The sequence below is a fragment of the Salmo trutta genome, unplaced genomic scaffold, assembly GCF_901001165.1.
Source record: "Salmo trutta unplaced genomic scaffold, fSalTru1.1, whole genome shotgun sequence".
NCBI lineage: Eukaryota > Metazoa > Chordata > Actinopteri > Salmoniformes > Salmonidae > Salmo > Salmo trutta.
Window position 1 is genome coordinate 59,977 of NW_021822918.1, and position 9,430 is coordinate 69,406.

A 9,430-nucleotide genomic window follows, 5' to 3' on the forward strand; every position below is an offset into this window, starting at 1 on the left:
ATGGACTGGCTGTGCAGGTGGACCTCTAGTCTGGTTGCTAGAGGTTTTCCACAGAGCTGAGTAGCTCTAGGCTTTTCATTTGGGGCCTGTCCGCCCTCCATCATAATCTGAAAAGAAAAAAAGATCTGAGTGATCCATGTGCTGAATTTACTACACCATAGTTACAGGACCCCTTCTATAGGGACAATTTTCAGGACATATATTCAGCCTAGTCCAGGACTAAAAAGCATGCACATTGGGGAATTTCTGTTGAAAGTGCTTTTTGGTCCAGGACTAGACTTAATCAGTATCCTGGGAAATTGGCCCATAGTGTGTTCTTTCCAGCCTCAAAGTAACTCTGAGACAGACATCCATGGCAGAACATCCACTCACTTTCATTGCATCAAAATGGCTCTCTTTAATGTCATGTAGATGAATGTTAATGTACAGTGCATTCAGAAAGTATTCAGACCCCTGGACTTTTTCCACATTTTATTACGTTACAGCCTTATTCTAAAATTCATTTGAATTATATTTTTTCTCCCTCAATTTACACACTACCCCATAATGACGAAGCAAATTATTGCAAATGCATTAAAAATCAAAAACATAAATACCTTATTTACGTAAGTATTCAGACCCTTTACTATGAGTCTCGATATTGAGCTCAGGTGCATTCTGTTTCCATTGATCATCCTTGATGCTTGTACAACTAGATTGGAGTCCACCTGTGGCAACTTCAATTGATTGGACATGATTTGGAAAGGCACACACCTGTCTATTTAAGGTTCTACAGTTGACAGTACACGTCAGAGCAAAAATCAAGCCATGAGGTCGAAGGAATTGTCCGTAGAGCTCAGAGACAGGATTGTGCCGAGGCACAGCTCTGGGGAAAGGTGTATAAAATCCATAGACAGACTTTCAACGTGGCACCGTCATAGGCTATCACCTTTCCAACAAGTCAGTTCGTCAAGTTTATGCCCTGCTAGATATGCCCCGGTCAACTATAAGTGCTGTTATTGTGAAGTGGAATCGTCCAGAAGCAACAACGGCTCAGCCGCAAAGTGTTGGGCCACACAAGCTCACAGAATGGGACATTTCATAGGTCAAGAGTCCAGTCATGTCCGAATCCAAATAGATACAGATGTCTCTTTGAGTTAGATTTATGAGGGATACTGTGTTATGTTACAATTATCATATAACTTACTGTTGGGGGTCTACTGGAGGGGCTGTTGGGGGGGCCTGGTGGAGGGGCTGTTGGGGGGGGGGGATCAACAGGAGTGGCTGTGGGGGCCTGTTGGGGGGTCTGCTGTTGGGGGGTCTACTGGAGGGGCTGTTGGGGGGTATGGTGGTGTCTGCTGGGGGCTTTGGGGTGGTGGCCCTGGGACGTTTGAACCGAGGACTGCAGTTCAGCTTTGGGCTTTAATGAGCCTCGGGATTGAATCCTCACTGTGGCCTTGCATAACTCAGTTCCGGGCCGAGGCCCCGGCACCTGGCAGTAAGGGTACCGCAGAGCCTAGAACACACAGAATGGGGTTATAGTGTATTGGTTATCTACATATAACATAGGAGTTTCCCATCATGGAATCAAGTCATTAAGACCCAGTCTGTTTGTTGTTGTCATTCAAGAAAGTCATTACCACAACAATAGTTAGAACACATATCTAATTACAGGAAGAAGAGAAAATAAGAGCAGACAAGCTGGGGATGGAACCCCCGTCACCAGGGCGGAAGAGCTACCACAAGACCAGACTAGAGCACATACAGTAAATATGTTGCCCTTCATTAACACGTATTACACAAGCAGCACATGCAGGAACCCTATGGGCTAATCAGGCAGCCTCTGTGGGGCATTACTCCCCAGCACACCTAGCCAATGACCATAGGAGTTGACAGCACAAACAGATCTCTGACCAGGCTACAGCACACCAAGCCTCTGTCTTTGACTCCTCAGAAGCTGATGATTCAGCTTCTTCACTGACTGTGGACATTCGTCATGGGCTGGACCAAGGAGTAGAATATTAATGTGTGTACAGTGACAAACATTCTTCATAATATAATTGTCATAGAATATCAACTGAAATTGAATAATGGAATGCCATGACAACGATAAGGTTGTTGATAATTGTGAGCACTGTCAGTTGAAGCTGACACTTTTGTAAACATAAAATGCACCTAAAACAATATGTTAACCATGTGTTGTGTACCACTCTTTACCTTCACTTCTCAGATTCATGCACTCTTCCCACGAATCAAACCTCTTCATTCTGTAAGACAAATGGCATGATATTTACTGTTGCAATACCATTTGACACTACAGGAACAACCAGGTATGCTTTACTTTGCAGACAACTATTGACAGAAATCCCATGGTATTACGTCATTACATAATATTAGTTTTAGTTTCTTACCTTGACAAACAACCTCTCCCTCAACTTGAGCAAGACAAAGGAGATGATTGTGGACCACAGGAAAAACAGGGCCGGACGCCCCCATTCACATCTACGGGGCTGTAGTGGAGTGGGTCAGAGCCTGGTTCCTCTCTAGGTTTCTTCCTAGGTTCCGGCCTTTCTAGGGAGTTTTTCATAGCCACCGTGCTTCTACATCTGCATTGCTTGCTGTTTGGGGTTTTCGGCTGGCTTTCTGTACAGTACTTTGACATCGGCTGATGTAAAAATGGTTTGCAACACCAGGGTTGTGGGTTCGATTCCCACGGGGGGCCAGCACAGAAAAAAAAGTATGAAATGTATGCATTCACTACTGTAAGTCGCTCTGGATAAGAGCGTCTGCTAAATGACTAAAATGTAAAAAATGTAAATGTAAAATGTAAAAAGGGCTTAATAAATACATTTGAGTGAGTGATTATTTTTTTTAAACATTTTTTAGGGGTGGATCAGCTTAATATTGTGGAAAGAATATTGCTTCCATCAATGTAATTGTTTGCATCATTTCCAATCCCCCATATATTTTTGGGGTACACACACACACACACACATACATACATACATGATTTCTATTTGTAACTGTGCTATATCACAAAAGTTCTGAACCTAAATACATTTTACAGACCCCGTATGTTTTACATTGTTTATCTTGTTACTAGTCCCACCCTTCAGCTCCATTCAACCCCTCCCATCTATCTCTCAACACCATCCATTTCGGATTTCTATTTCCCATATATTTTTCAACTGTGCTGTGATGCTTCATAAAACAATTGAACCTTTCTATTCTCATAGCTTCTACAGATTATTTTTAATTTACAAACATTTTTGCTAAAATAATTATAAAGTTATTGATTATGGCTTTTCAAATCACCCAGTATTGCTATCTGCAGCATTAGTTCTAGGCAAATGTTGCAATTCTTCAGCCATTCCTGGACCTGTGACCAAAAATGAGCTACATATGGACAATACCAAAATAAATGATCTAATAACTCTGCCTCCTCACAGCAAAATCTGCAGAGCTGGGAAGATTCTATCCCCCATATGTATATATATATAACATTCTATTAGTTGCAAGAATTTAGTTGCAAGAATTTTGTATAGTAATTTAAATTGAAAAATTCAAAGTTTTTTGAATCCGGCGTTGTTTTGCTATCAATTCATAAACCATGTGCCATGGAATGGGTACATCGAAGATCTCTTCCCAACTATTTTGCAATTTATATGGCACAGCTGTCAGTGTTTTGGTCCTTAAATGAAATTGGTATATGTGTCATATACCATTGTATATTTATCACACTTTTCTCTAACCATTTATGTTCTTTAATACAGGGCCGACATACAAGTTCCTTACTTTTTTCCCCTTCTACCTGCCTCTTCCATTTTTGTGGTAATGCTGCAATTAATTGGTTGTAATTTTGGGTAGAGCAGACATTTCCATATGTCTGTGTTATCTGCATGTGTGACATCATTCCGCCAGTCCTATTTATATCATTCACTAAAATGATACCTTTTTTAAACATTTCTTCGAAAAATAGTTTTTTTTAATCAATTACTATATTTGAATTTAACCACAATATTTGTTGTATTATTTCTTCTGTCTTTTCAGGTGGATTAAACTGAAATTGCAACCAACTTTCTAAGGCTTGTTCAAAAAATAAAGATATTTTGGAGATTATTTCCTTTTCAAACAACCGAAAGTGGGCAGGTATAATCTGCATAAAGGAAAAAGGCCCTTCTTGAACATTGGTACAAATGTCTCATCCTATTTACTAGAAAACCAGTTTGGATTTAAGTATAACTTTGATATGACTGATGCCTTTAGTGAGAAGTCTAATGCTTTAATAATTTCTGCCCTCCGAATTCATATTCGTTATAGACCCTTTTAATTTTATCTAGTTTGCCATTCCAAATAAAATAGAATATTTTTTGTTCACATAATTTAAAAAGCAGGTCACTAGGTGTAGGCAAAACCATAAGCAAATAGGTCAACTGTGATATGACTAAAGAGTTAATCAGGGTGATCTTTCTACAAATAGACAGGTATTTTCCTTTCCATGGTAGCAAGATCTTATTTATTTCTGATAACTTTCTATAAAAATGTATTGGAGTGAGATCATTTCTTTCTTTTGGGATTTGTATACCGAGTATGTCCACATCTCCGTCAGACCATTTAATTGGTAAACTACATGGTAATGTAAAATTAGCATTTTTTTGTGATCCAATACGTAATAATTTGGTTTTAATCCAGAGAGGATAGCAAAAGTATCTAGATCCGTGGAGAGACTAATTGTGGTTTTAAAAGAAAACATGAATCATTGGCGTACAATGACACCTTCGTTTTAAGCCACGGATTTCTAATCCCTTAATATTATTGTTTGATCTAATCTTAACAGCTAACATTTCGACGGCAATAATAAATATGCCGATAGTGGACAACCTTGTTTTACTCCTCTAGAGAGTTTAAAACTTTCTGAGATGTTGCCATTATTTACTATTTTACACCTAGGGTTACTATACATAACTTTAACCCATTTTATAAGAGATTCCCCAAAATTGAAATATTCTAGGCATTTATATATAAACTCCAGTCGTACTTTATCAAAGCCTTTTCAAAATCAGCTAAGAAAACCAGGCCTGGTGTCCCCGATATTTCATAGTATTCTATTGTTTCCAGTACTTGTCTTATATTATCTCCAATGTATCGTCCATGTAAAAAAAACCTGTCTGATTAGGATGAATATTATCTGACAATACTTTTTAATTCCATGTGCCAAACATTATGCTAGGATTTTTGCATCACAACACTGAAGTGTAAGAGGGTCTCCAATTTTTTAAATGGACTGGATCTTTATACACTGCGTGCACAATTATTAGGCAAGTGAGTATTCTGATCTTGTCATTGTTTCTATTCACATTTTCGAACTCCAAACCATATAAACTTGAATGCTTATTGGATTTAATCATTTTCAGGTGATATGTATTTGTGTAATGAGGGAGGGTGTGGCGAAAGTGAATAACACCTTATATCAAGGTGTACATAATTATTAGGCAGCCTCAATACCTCAGGTAAAAATGGGCCAAAAAAGAAATTTAACTGACACTGAAAAGCCAAAAATGTCAAATGTCTTTCAGACGGATGCGACACTCTTTAAATAGCTAAACAATTGAGGTGTGACCACCGGACATTCAAACGTTTTGTTGCGAATAGTCAACTGGGGCGCAAAATACGCATGGGGCAGAAAAGGCGCAAATTAACTGCAAAAAGACTGAGAAGAATTAAACGTCAAACTACCAGGAACCCATTATCCTCCAGTGCCACCGAATTCCAGAACTGCAACCTACCTGGAGTGTTCAGAAGTACAAGGTGTCAAGTGCTCAGAGACATGGCCAAGGTCAAGAAGACTGAAACAAGACCACCACTGAATAAGATTCACAAGTTGAAGCGTCAAGATTGGGCAAAGAAATACCTGAAGACAGATTTTTCAAAGGTTGTGCACACTTATATTTCCCTGAGAAAGACAAAACTCATTTTTCCTTTGTTAAACATTCAGGTATGAGGTTCAATAACATTTTAGATTGACTGAGAGCATTGTGTTTGTTCAACAATAAAATTAATCCCGAGGAATACAATTTGCCTAATAATTGTGCACGCAGTGTATATACAGTGGGGGAAAAAAGTATTTGATCCCCTGCTGATTTTGTACGTTTGCCCACTTACAAAGAAATGATCAGTCTATAATTTTAATAGTAGGTTAATTTGAACAGTGAGAGGCAGAGCGGTTTGGAAGCTGAAATGCATTTACAGTTGCAGCTGCATTAGAAGGCCTGCAAGACTGTGCAAAAAAAAATGGGCAGAAATTGAGAGATTTTGTTAACCATTGTCACATCCTAGATGATGGAGGTCAAATGTACACCTTTTCCCTGAAACACCCACATCACGGTCCCCCGTATTGACCATATTCCCAAGCATCTCCATGCAGTCAGACTTTGATTTTGTGCCACCAAGGCCACAATAATATACCCCCTCTCTGAATGTCCGAGTGTGACCCCCTCCCCATGGGTTACTGCAGCTAGTGTTGCCAGCACTGCCCCTGCCTGGGTGGGGGCACCCCACCGGAATCCCCACCGGCTAGGTACAAGGTCGTCAAGGTTCTCATTAGCAGCTTTGAGAATTTCGTTGTGTAGTATGCTCTCCCTTTAGGGGGCTTGATTGATTGATTGATCAAGAGTTTCAAGTTCCTTGGTGTCCACATCACCAACAAACACACCAAGAAAGTTGTGTAGAGGCCACAACAACGGCTTATCCCCCTCAGGAGACGGAAAATATTTGGCATGGGTCCCCAGATTCTAAAAGCTACAGCTGTACAATCGAGAGCATCCTGACTGGTTGCATCACTGCCTGGTATGGCAACTGCTCGGCCTCCAACTGCAAGGCACTACAGAGGGTAGTGCGTACGGCATACTACATCACTGGTGCCAAGCTTCCTGCCATTCAGGACCTATATAATAGGCGGGGTCAGAGGAAGGCCCAAAAAAATAGTAAAAGTCTCCAGCCATCCTAGTCATAGACTGTTCTGTCTGCTACCGCACGGCAAGCGGCACCGGAGTGCCAAGTCTAGGCCCAAAAGGCTCCTTAACAGCTTCTACCCCCAAGCCATAAGACTGTTGAATAATTAATCAAATGGCCACTTGGACTATTAGCATTGACCCCCCCCCCTTGTTTTTACACTGCTGCTACTCGCTGTTTTATCTATGCATAGTCAATTTACCTATATTGCCTCATTATTGTGTTATTTTTTTTATTTTTTACTTTAGTTTATTTTGTAAATATTTTCTTAACTCTATTTTCTTAACTGCATTGTTGTTTAAGGGCTTGTAAGTAAGCTATTCACAGTATAGCTTACTTACAAGCGCATGTGACAAATAAAATTTGATTTGATTTGAAAGGGTAACGTTAAATGCACAGCCATTTTCAGCATCACCTCAGAGCACAACCAATAGGCTACATTGGTCATTGTACCTATACCCGTCAAATAACGCAAAGCTGTATGTCTATCAATACCAATTAGACCCGCAAAAAAAGCTATGACATTATATCTAAAATATGCATTGAAGTAAAGGCCTGAACGATACATTACATTTAAAAATCTGCCAAACAACCCATAGGCTTAAATGAGAGAGAACCAATGAATGAATAACTCTGGCAAGGCTGCCAGGGTCATAAATGTTGTAGCTTACCATTTAGACGAGTTGCAGCCTCCTCCATGCTGTGTTAACCTCATGAGAAGTTTCTGATTGTTACGGCTGTCGTCTGAAAGAGTGGACCAAAGCACAGCGTGGTAAGTGTTCATTATATTTATTAAACAATGAAAACACTAGAACAAAGAAACAAACCGAAAAGCCAAACAGTTCCGTCAGGTACGAAATACAAACAGAAAATAACTACCCACAAAACACAGGTGGGAAAAGGCTGCCTAAGTATGATTCCTAATCAGAGACAACGATAGACAGCTGCCTCTGATTAGAAACCATACTCAGCCCAACACAAAGAAATACAAAACATAGAACGCCCACCCCACACCCTGACCTAACAAAATAGAGAAAACCGTCTCTCTCAGGTCAGGGCGTGACAGTACCCCCCCCCCCCCCCCCCGAATGTGTGGACTCCCGGCCGCAAACCTGAACCTATAGGGGAGGGTCCGGGTGGGCATCTATACTTGGCGGCGGCTCTGGTTCGGGGCATAGCCCCCACAACCGCCCACTGATCCCCCCCGCTTCTGTGTCACCGGAGGAACCAGACCGTGGATCATCGCCAGAGGCTCTGAACTGCCGCTGAAGACTCCGGGCTGCGGACCGCCGCTGAAGACTCCGGGCTGCGGACCGCCGCTGAAGACTCCGGGCTGCGGACCGCCGCTGAAGACTCCGGCTGCGGATCGCTGCTGAAGACTCCGGCTGCAGACCGTCTCAGGAGGCTCCGGGCTGCAGACCGTCTCAGGAGGCTCCGGACCGGGGAGCGTCGCTGGAGGCTCCGGACCGGGGAGCGTCGCTGGAGGCTCTGGACCGGGGAGCGTCGCTGGAGGCTCCGGACCGGGGACCGTCGCTGCAGGCTCCGTGCCATGGATCTTTACTACAGGTTCCGCACCATGAATCATCACTGTAGGCTTTGTGCCATGGATCATCACTGGAGGCTCCGGGCCATGGATTATCACTGGAGGCTCCGTGCCATGGATCATCTCTACAGGCTCCGGGCCATGGATCATCCCTACAGGCTTCTTGCCATGGATCATCCCTACAGGCTTCTTGCCATGGATTATCACTGGAGGCTTCGTGCCATGGATCATCCCTACAGGCTCCGGGCCATGGATCATCACTGGAGTCTCCGTGCCCTGGATTATCACTGGAGGCTCTGGGCCATGGATCATCACTGGAGGCTTTGTGCCATGGATTATCACTGTAGGCTCCGGACCATGGATTATCACTGGAGGCTTCGTGCCATGGATCATCACTACAGGCTCTGGGCCATGGATCATCACTGGAGGCTTCCTACGTGGAGCTGGAACCGGTCTCACCGGACTGGGGAGACGCACAGGAGACTGGGTGCGCAGAGCAGGCACAGGGTATACTGGCAGTGGAGGCGCACTGGAGGTCTGGAGCTTAGGGCTGGCACACCCCGTCCTGGCTGGATGTTTATTTTAGCCCAGCAAGGGCGGAGCGCTGGCACAGGACGAACTGGTTTGTGCTGGTGAACGAGGGGTACCGTGCGTTGAGCTGGCGCAGGATAACCTGGGCCGAAGAGACGCACTGGAGACCAGGAATGCTTAGCCGGCACACTTCTTCCTGGCTGACTGCCAACTCTAGCACGGCAACTGTGAGGAGCTTGCACCGAGCGCATCGGGCTGTGAGTGCGCACTGGCGACACAGTGCGCATCATCGCATAACACGGTGCTTGTTCGGTCACTCGCTCCCCACGGTAAGCACGGGGAGTTGGCTCAGGTCTCAACCCCGAC